Raw genomic sequence first — 11,078 nt, forward strand, 5'->3', positions numbered from 1 at the left:
GAAATGACGTAGCGGCGATAGCGGCGACACCCGTCGGGGGAAGTTATTTCAATTTCGGTTTCGTTTTCAAGGCATAAAAACAAATATTCTTTTAAACTACGTGTGTGTATTACTTTCAAAGCTATTTATTTTACGCTATCTCTAAGCCATTTTCTGTGTTTACGGGTAGTTTCACTGGAAATTTATTCCCAGAAACATGGGCTGATATCAAATCAAATGGGGCAAAGGTGGGCTGGTAACTGCGTGTAAGTGAATTTATTTCTCGATGCTTTTTTTTGTTTGTTTGCTTGGACGTTCATTTGTAAAGAGACGTGGCCCTTCCTGATTGTATAAGATACAGAGGTACTTGCGAGTCTGTCTTTTCTTTTATGCGCAGAGAATGAGAGAAAAAAAAGCTTTAATTGGCATTTTCAAGAAGTTCACAATGCTCATATTTCTGAACTGGTGTGCTCACGCAAATTTTAAATAGCTTGGACGAACGGCAGATATAAAAGTACTTGCATAATAGCTTTCTAAACGTATAGGCGACACCACGAAATTTCACATGTGCAGAACTACACGAAAACCTTAAGTTTCCAAGTACGAAGTCTTTGCGTGGTGTCGTGAAAGTGCAACCGAAGCGAATCCAGATCTCGGTATTTTTTTTTTTCTTTTTTTTTTTTTAAGAGCGGGTGAGCAAGTGCGGCGGATGACCGCTCAAAAGAAAGAACAAATATAACGACTCCCCTTTGGAGGACAGCCCCGTGAGTTGTCGCTTACAATCTGATGTCGGTCTTTGTCTTACTGCAGTTGCTTATAATAGCAGTTTGACGGGTAATGAGGAAGATATATTCACAATCGAGGTATTTTGTGCATGCGGTAGACAAGTCATTTTCAACCCAACTACTCTCGCCCTCAAACTACCACGAGCAGAGCAATTTAGTATTGTTCCTATTCAATAGCTGTGCCTATACCATCGCCGAACCCCTTTGCTCGGCGAGGGTACAGCTGTGGTAAAGGCTATTGAATGACAACAACAATTTCTTGGTAAAGTGTGGGAACTGTGATGACATTTCGTCTGGGTGTTGGCTTTAAGCATTCTCTTGTCTCCCCTTAGTATCATACTGTCTCTCCTCTGCGCTGTTGCATGTGAGTACAAAAAAGTAAGCGCTGCACCTTCTGCACTACTTTTGCGGTGGGTGGGGGTGGGCAGAAGGGGGCTAACGCGTAATTAGTCTTCCAGAGGGCATTGTGTCGATGGCCAGGGTGTTTCAGTGGGCATTGTGACGGCCAAAGGGGTCCAAGAAGTATTGTAGCGATGCCCACAAAGTTCTCGCTAAAAGGACTCGCACACGCCTTCCTCGCGTCCCTCTCATGTTCATTATGCACGCCCTCAAACTACCCACCGACGTGGCTGGCAAGCCAGTGACAGCAGCAGCAGTAGTAGCAGCAGCAGCAGCAGAATTGGAAAGAGTGAGGGAGGAGGCATAGAAAGCTTCGTTTTAAAATCTGGCAGAACGCCCCTGTGCACGCTGTAACCTGCAATCCAGAGCTCTGGTGTTTTGACAAAATTCAATTTCATTCTGCAAAGTATTTCTTTCCCGTATTCAGCATGTGCATCTGTCCTACCCGTCTAGCGAGGGCAGACGGGCGAGTCTCGCGAGACGGGTCTGCATATGCCAAGACATCGCGAACGTACTTGGCAGGTGGGCAGTAGCGCGCACACTTGAAAAATGGCTCACCACTGTTCCGTGAACAAAGATGGGTCTGCAAATTCCCCTCCAATTTCTGGAATCTCGTTATATCTGCAATGATTGGCTTAATATCCTATTCATGCATGCAATAATACTGTCGCCAGTTTGGGAGGGGAAATATTTGAGTAAATACCGCTGTTAGTCGGTGTTGTAAATACTTTATGCATCGCAAGTTGTACGTTAGTTCTCTATACTTTCTTAGATTATTCTCCCTTTCTTTTTGAGCACTCCGTTCAGGCAGCTGTTTGTAAGCCAGTAGAACTTTCCCTTACTATACAACTACAAACTTAACAGTTTCTTTTTGTACAGCCAGCATCGTAAATTGACGCAGACGCGAAGCCATGAGCGTTTTGCACGGCTCTTTCCGCAGATGCTGCTTGAGCAAAGCATTGTGGTGGGTGAGAAGGTTCAAGTTTGCCAACGAACCTACCTTGTTTATAAACTTGAGAGAAGCAGAACGAATTGGGGTTATTGATTCGGCGAAAGAAGGTCAGGTGGGGTCAAAGCTTCTCGAATCGGCGTATCTTTTGTCCGCGTATGGTTCGTCGCACACTTTTCTGCCTGTTTTGTCATGCTTGAAAGAAACCTAGACGACGGCACTGCTTTAGAGCAATTGTGGCGCGTCCAGCTGCATGCTGTCACGTGGCCTATTCATTTTGCTAGATTCCTGGCGTCCCAAAAGCAAGAGCTCCACTAGTTCTGCCGTGCTGAAAACATTTTGAACATTTTTCTTTTGGTTAAATACTCAATACTAGAAAAAGTAGGTGCGCGCTTTTGGATTCCTCAGAATTTGTGCGTGACGACATTTAAGAACTGTGTGCCACCTGGAACACTGTGACATAGTAGATAGTAGTGCTTCAGCAACAGGTTTTTCGCAGGACATATTTAAAAAGGGCTTATCAAAACAGACAGTGAAACGGAGGAGGACTCTCTTCAGGAGTTTTGTCGGCACTGAAAGCAAGACATGTCTCGGGGGGAAGCGGTTGGGGTAGGGGAGGGCACATTTCTGGATCCGCCACTGGTTTTTAGTGCCGTGGGACACGCCGTCTCTTCGTGCAACTGTATGTTTGTGTATGTGATAAAAACAAACAAAAACACCCTTGCACCCACCCCCAATATTCTTAGTCAGTGCACCCTTTCGGTGGGTAAAAGGGTGTTATGGCACCTAGAACTTCCCTATGCTTCGCAAAAAGTCATGATGATGGGATGTTTCTTGAATGAAAACACCCTTCAAGGGTGTTATGAGTCGCAATTCTCACCATCAAGGGTGTAAATTATTTTACTGTGTTAGCGAAACTACTGAAGGTAAAACGTAGACTTGGAATCGTTGATCCGAAGCGCCGGCATACATCCAAACTGACTCAATCGTTCAGGGACATCTTGTCATTCATAGGGTTACATTTCACAGAACGTCCGTAAACCTATAGTGTCGACTCCAGACACACCGCGGTATCCATATACATTTTATGGAGATGGCCGATGAACTTCCCATCATTTGAAATGCAAATGCTCACAGGATTTGTGCTGTATGTGCCTGAAGACACCATCTGCGTGCTTGTCACAAATGATTACGCTCACTGCGGTGGTTTAGCGGCTGTGGCGCTGTGCTGCTTAGCACAAGGTCGCGAGATTAAATCCAGGCCGCCGCGGCCGCATATCGATGGCAGCGAAATGCAAAAACGCCCGCGTCCCGCACATTAGGGGCAGGTTAAAGATCCCCCGGTGGTCAAAATTAATCCCGAGTCCCCCACAATGGCGTGCCGCTCAATGAAATCGTGGTTCTGGAACGTAAGACCCCGGAATTCATTCATTCTTTCACAAATAAGTACGGACCGTTTGCGAGCTTCTCCAAAGCATGTGTGCGTATCTGCGAAATGCGGGCGTCTGCCATCTCTATGCAAGCTTTAACAGAACGTATAACTGGGATATTTGGTTTACCTGCGTCGCGAAACTGTAAAAGCGCCCGCAGACGAGACCGAAGAGAGTGGCCAGGACAAGGCGCGTCGCTCTGTCCACTCTTTTCTTCCTCGTCTTTGCGCCCTTTTACAGCTTCAACTATACAAGCTTGATGCGTACCCGAAGTGCTCACGTATATTGTGCCGCCCCTGGCCTTTCATACAGGGGAAAAACGGCAACAGTTGCCGCTTGAAATTTTTACGGGCTTCTTTTATATGCAGGCGCACTTAAATAAATTGTGACGCAAAGCGTTATGACAATAAAGTGAGGACGCTGGTACGAAGGCCCATCCCGGGCGGGGTTGCTCGACGTCCGCAAATGATCGCATTGGAGGCCGTAAGGCGTTTGGGCGAGGCAGCTTTCTTTGTGACGGAACCTGCAGGCGCCCACATTACGTCAACCATGCTCACGGAGATTTCTATCGAGAGGGGAGGGGGGGATTTGACGCAGTGAGAAACGTCAAGCATAATTGGCTTCGGATTATGAGCGTGATGTTATCTTTACGGCGGCGTAACTTCCCTCAATGTTACCGTAGAGTCAAAGGCTAATTACGTGAACAGCATTAGAAAAACATTTCCGAAGGGCAAGGCACGACTTTCCTTCGACTGGGAGCAAGCTTACAGCCAGATAACGCTTCATAGCATAGTAATATGCAGTTCATCAATTAACACAGCGTGTAGTCAGGCACGCTTCCGATGTCAGTACTTAAGTTGCTCTGCAACAGAATGGACAGCAAAAGTTGCGCAAAGCCCTTAGATATGTTTAAAAAAAAGAAAGACGTGGATAGTACAATACTTATTCGAAGAACGTATTTGCAAGACTGTGGCTGAAGTGTGCAGGATAACGGATGCATTGACTGGAATTTGGCAGTGCGATGCGCACATTTTTCTCTTGACTTGCATACCACGCGCCTTCTCGCTGTTTTGTGCCGGTGTTTCTACTCTTCGTGAACTTGCCTCCTTCGAGCGCCGTGGTCTTTGTTGCCCGATTTCCACACTTTGTGCCTGTGCTTGTTCAGTGACAAGCTGTGACTGGCAACTGAAGGTGGACACTTGACATGGGAACATGCTGGCCGGGAAGCCTCAAGCCCGCTAACATATTAAAGGCATACTAAACAGAAACTCCAGTTCCTTTTATATATTTATAAAATATTCTTTCAGAACTATATCTTTCCCTGTTTCGCGGTAGTAAGGCGATGTAGTAAAGGAGAAAAATTCAGATCAAATTTCCAGTTCTTTCATTTCGCGCCGAAAACTCGAGCGCCAACACGTCAGTGTGACTTCACGAAGTCTGGAGTATCTTCTCAAATTCCAACCGTTCTGGCGCCGGTAAATGTTCTAGAAACTTGCTAAGCTCACTCTTTATATCATTTAAATGTACAACGTCGTCTCACTGCACCGATGAAAAATTAACTGTGCCCCGGCCGACACCATCCAAGCCGATGACGTCATCGTGAGCTGAGGCGGGAACTTCAAGGCGGCGTAGCCCCTCGTATTACGGACGGCGGACGGAAAAAACTTTAATGGAAAAAGGACCTGCGAGGTTGCCAGCACGGGCTCAGGCCACCCGGGCATTGTGTGCGGTGAGGCATAGCCTCTCCACCACTGCCCGGGCCCGCTGGATAGCCCATAATTGGTCGTGTAGTTCTGAGCTAGTCAGAGCGCTTAGCCATCGCTCCTCGAGAAGGTCCGGTTCTATCTTGTCCTCTACGTATACTGAACCGATCTGTGTGCACTTCCACAAGATGTGTGCCATGTCTGCGTGTTCGTGTTTTCAGAGCTTGCAGCTTGCGTCTGGATATTGTGTTGAATTTATTCTGTTTAAGTGTACTGGGTTTCGGAACGTTCTGGTTTGCAATCTTCTCCAATCTGTTTCTTGAGACCTGTCGAGTTGTTTGTGGGGTTGTGGGTATGCTTCTCTTTGTTTCGTGTAGTGTCTCAGTATGTCCTGGTACGTGACCAGTCTGTCCCTGTCGTCTTTTATCGCTTCTTCGTCGTCCTCGTATCTACGTCCTCGTATCGTACGTACCTGCGCCTTTTCTAACTTTTCAATAGGCCTCCCGTCACCGCAAGTGTTGCCCTGTGGTATTGTATAAGGGTAATTTACTGATACATGTCAACATAACTTTCTCTTAGGTTCCGTTAAGCGTACGTAAAGCCTCTATTAACAGTTCCTCCCAACGCAGAGCTCTTAATAAATATAAATATTACATTGATGCGAGTCGTTCTAAAGCTCATTACTTGTCCTTGGTCGCCTTCGAAATGACGCAGTCTCGGGCTGCGTCGTGCAACTTCTCTGACGAACACTCATCGGCTTTCGCTACATTTTTGAATCTTTAGTAAATCCTAAAGTATATGATTGTTATTGTTAAATGAATAAGTAGATAAAGCTACCATGACGCTACAGCAAAGCCAAAAGGCTAAATAAGAAAGGTTAAGCGAGTTCCGCATAAAGAAAAGCTGCCTAAGTGTTGACGTTAACTAGAGTGCACCACCATAGACAGATGTAGTTCGGCTAGGAAGCAATGACACTGATTACTGAAGACACCATCAATGAGACTGAAACCACACTTTCAAGCGTTTTGCCTCCTAATTTAAGATGAAGTAACAAACGTTTATCCGTTTCTCTTGTACTGAAAAGTTATCGGCAAATCTCTGAATAACCTTCCTCATAGATTCTGCGCGCTTTATTTAACAAACAGCTGCTTCATAAAAATATGTGCACAAAATATGAGACTCTCTTCGAGGAAAATACGATCCACGAGACTTGGGATAAGGAAAACTGGAAATGTACTTTGTACATTTTTTTTGTACATATGTACTTCTTTGTACGATTCTCGTCGCCTTATAGAAAGTCGCTGACGGGTATGCGTGATGAGCACCACGAAGCCAAAAGTGCATCCATCTTTGGATTGTGAAATCACAAGGCGCTTTCGCTCTAGGCAGAGGTAAAGACAATATTTCAATTAGAACGGTTACCTGCCATCTTCGCGGAGTGCGTAAATCCAGATACCATGGAGTAGACACTCAGACCTTTCCAGCCCCCCTGCTCTGACAAGTAGAATAAATGACACGCCATTCCTTTGAAAACAGCGGGAGCCTATCGGCGTGTGCGGCGGCTGGCAGAAGCGACTGTGATGTTGGCACGTGTAACGAGCGTTGGGCACAGCGAAGCTAGCGCGCTAATTTCAGCTAACAGGGCGGAAAGGGGGAACCGCCGCGGGAGATATTGCTGCACAGACGAGGACAGCCAAGCCACGTGTCTTAGCAGACGAGGCGGGCTGTTTAGTGGACGCGTTCCAAATCGAGCAGACGAGTACGTGCAGCTGGCTCGTACTCCCGTGCAGCTGGCTCGTCAACCATTTGAGACACGCGTCTTGCGTGGTGCCAGTGATACAAACGTGCCCCGAAGACCAGAACGGACATATTGAGCCGTGAACGAAATCGCCGTGGCTTTGATTTGTGGAAACAAGGTATAAGAAGGGAAGAAAGGGGGCAAAATACTGTTAACTGCTTGCCAGCTATTCAACCTTCCGCCGCCCCGTCCCCTCCTCCCCTCCTCCCCTTGAGCGCTGGTGCGGCGCTACCTCTGCACGCACTGCGTTCCACTGAATAGAGTTCCAGTCTTGCAGTCCACTCTTCCTGATTTCGGTGAAGCCGAAATCAGCCACTACCCTATTTTGGCACTATACGCTGTATAGGCACTACTTTATGTACAACCACTACAACCATGTAAGATACTTTTTCATGCGCTTACCCTCTGATAGGTATCGCTGGAACTGTTATCTCAGTGTACTATAGTGCGACTGCCCTGCTTGATGAATTTAACATTTGGTACTTCACACTGGTGAAACATGTAAAAAAAAAGAAGTATGGGGTCATTACGTGCCAAAATCTCCATCTGATTATGAAGCACGCCGTGGTGAGCGACTCCGTATTAATTTTAACCACCGGAGGTTCTTTAATATGCACCTGAATCTAAGTGCACGGGTGTTTTCGCATTTCGTCACCACCGAAATGCGGCCGCCGCGGCCGAGATTCGATAACGCGACCCAACACCATAGCCACCAAGCAACCACGGTGGGTTGGAAAAAAAAAAAAGAAAGCAATACTCTTCGCAGTATGACATGCGATCGAAATGGCACAAACGTCATCTTTGTATACTGGCCTTTCGCAACGTTCGATATGCTTTCTTTACCATCCGTTCGTAACCTTCCGCTGCTTTTCGCAAGACGTTGACATTCCTAAAGCGCTACATTTCGCAGCTGCATGGTGAAATCATCATCAGGGTCCAATATAAGGCTCACCCGCAGCGTGATGTGTCGCTGGGTTAATGGACATTAAACACATTAGCGTTCAGACCGGGACGCGTGAGTATCGCGCGCTGTGACCCGAGACATTATACTCCTACGGCGTAAGCAATGACGTCAGCATATACGATGTCGACATCGCGCAATCACGCGAGCTCTAATCTTTATTGCTTGCGCGACACAGCCTTTTGCGCAAAAGGCTGATGAGCGTCGGTTCCTACAACATGTTCGATGTCGTCGTCACGAGACAGGCTCAATGCTTGTACCAGAACATGGGTATCCGGGTTCGAGCTTTGCAGATATACTTTTATTGTTTGCATTACTTATTAACAAATTCGCTTACAATTGACCCATCCCGTAATTAAAATGCATATATTTCACTTAGTTAACGGCACTTGCTGTCGTCATGGTGACGTTTTCGGTCGCACATGGACACGTCCTACGGGTGTATAGATTATCCTACTCGTCATGCAGCAGTTATGCATTATAAGTGGATCAACGTGTAATGTACTGCACCTTACAGGTCCTTGTGCCTGCTCGTCTGCTGTATAGGTACATGCGCCAGTATTATACCCTCTAAAGCACGCCCTAATGTACAGCACCGTATCATCGACGCGACATGAAGGAAACATTACCCTAAGAAACCCAGGTTTATGCTCCCCACTGCGGTGTGAAGTCAAAAAAAAATTTCTAGTGAGTGGAGAACTTTGTTAGTTATTCACTAATGAAAAACGCCTCAATGCGGCAACAGCTGCAAGTGGTAGAAATGGGCATCAGGGATGCAGTGCTCGTATTTTGACCTTACACGTGCAGTATTTTTTCATGATAAAGAGGTCGAGACCGAGAGCATTGGCGTGTTCACAAAGAACAAACGGTTAAGGACGACGGTATATGCATGCACGTCTTGCTCAAGGCACACGCGTTTGCAGACACCGGCATGCGAGTCGTCATGTGTCGCGCGAAACAAAACCACAGACGCTCGCGTATGCCGGCCTCGTGAGGGCTGTATTCCAACTGAACTGGTATGCAGCAGATTAATTTTTTTTCTTTCGGTTTTTCAGTCGCAGCACGATGCCATCAGAAAACGCTAACAGCGCGCAAGGTCCATTCGCGTCGTTGCTGCTAATAATACTTCGGTCAACAAGTGTTTCTTCCATGACGCCGCCCGAAAGCTTTGACTCAAACAAAGAACGAAAGACTCATTCAACCAAGTTCTTGCAGCTGCTAGATTAAGAACTACGCTCCACGCGTTGCTTGCGTTTTCTATACCTTGAGCGGCAGTCGCTTCTAAACAACTAATTTGAAAGCATGACGTCCAGCAGGGAGGGGTGGGCGGGTGAGAAGCACACTAAGCCTGGAGTACACGGAGCAAACTAAAGGCGTCCAAACGACGAATTTAGCAGTGGCGGCGATCGCCAGACGCTCGGCGTAAGAAATGTTAGTGCCTTCCCCCATCTGGCCTGGCTAGACATTTCCGTGGGGTGGACGCTGCCGCCGAAAGGGCTCAACGCGCGGCGACGAATGAGAACAAATACGCGTGCAGGTTTGCTCCTGCTGTCGTGGTTTAGATCCCGGTCTGTGTGCTTGTAACGGCGGACAAGTTGGACGACGACACGAACGGACATTGGTGGTCAGCGCCGAACTACGCGCGTCGCGGGGCGACAATTATCGTCGCTTCGAGAAAGTACGGCCTCCACTTGGATCAATGCAAGCATATTGAAATGTAGTGTTAGAAATAAACGAGAAAAAAAACATGTCAGCAGATCCAACGAACAGAAATTTATATACGGGGAAACTTTCTGTAAGTGCATAGATTCGAAACACACACACACACACAAACACACACACACACACACACACACACACACACACACACGCACACACACCCGCACACACACACACACACACACACACACACACACACACACACACACACACACACACGCACGCACGCACGCACGCACACACGCACACACACACACACACACACACACACACACACGCACGCACGCAAACACACAAACACACAAACACACACACACACACACACACCCGCACGCACAAACGCATGCAAGCACGCACGCACAAGAACGCGGACCCGCACAAATTATACCGCACCTTTTTTTGTTAAGCGAAGTTGCTGACTACTAGCAAGTACGACGGGCGCCTTGAACACATCATAGTTTCAGGGCAGCATGCGAAAATGTACGTAGTGCCATTCGAATTCATTCTATCCGCAAGAAGCGTTTGCGTTCTCATTGTCATGCAGCCGCGGAAGCGCGAAGGTGAGCTTTCTTGTCCGTCTTTTTTTACAGCGAAGCTCTTTACCTCTAGCCCCCTATGCATCTCGCGCATGCGTTTCCAGGAGGGTTAGAGCCTGGCAGGCTTACGTCCGTATAGGCAACATGAATGTGTGCGCCGATCTCGGAGATTGTAAAATACCGGGCCTAGCCGAGGCGGAGGTGAAGCAGGCTTCAAGCACTCCGCCAACTTCCAATATATATATCTTACCCTGGAAAGTGGATGGGCCAATGGCACTGGGGTAGCTAAATTGGGTAGAGAATAGCACGCGAAATGCGAAGGTTGCGGGATCGTTCTCTACGTGCGGCTAATTGTTTTTTTATCTACTTTAATTTCCATTAATTTATCGTTTCTTTGTTTCATTTATTAAGCACAAGTAATTTACCTTACGTTGCCCTTGGTGACAGTGTTTGTTGGCGTCTTGTAATATGACTACATATATATATATATATATAAAAGAAAGTCGACATAGTGTAAATAAAGCGCATGACGGCCAGTAGTTGGCCTTCGCGCGCTTTATTTGTTTTAAATCTTCTTTGACGAATACTGAGAGGGGGAAAAGGCGTGACGACGACGCCTGTGCAAGTGGCCAAGTTTTCTTGGTTCACAAAGAAAAGCGTCGCTTAAAAGAAAAAAAGAAGCGCCTATGGGTGGTATGCTGCAGTAGCTATAGCTTCAAGCGAAGCGGTATCAGACGTGCTGCTCTCTCGCAAGTGTAAAAACAAAAAAAAAAACAAAAAAAAGAAACGCCGGCACGTTGCGTGTGCAGCTTGAAAACC

General features: G+C 47.0%; 1 protein-coding gene across 2 annotated transcripts in view; it reads right to left on the bottom strand.

Moving 5' to 3' along the window:
* The window catches only part of LOC135917683 (ATP-binding cassette sub-family G member 1-like), an 86,630-nt gene that overhangs the window by 36,541 nt on the left and 39,011 nt on the right, over window positions 1-11,078 (bottom strand). The window lies entirely within an intron of this gene.

This window comes from Dermacentor albipictus, chromosome 4 (genome assembly GCF_038994185.2).
Source record: "Dermacentor albipictus isolate Rhodes 1998 colony chromosome 4, USDA_Dalb.pri_finalv2, whole genome shotgun sequence".
NCBI lineage: Eukaryota > Metazoa > Arthropoda > Arachnida > Ixodida > Ixodidae > Dermacentor > Dermacentor albipictus.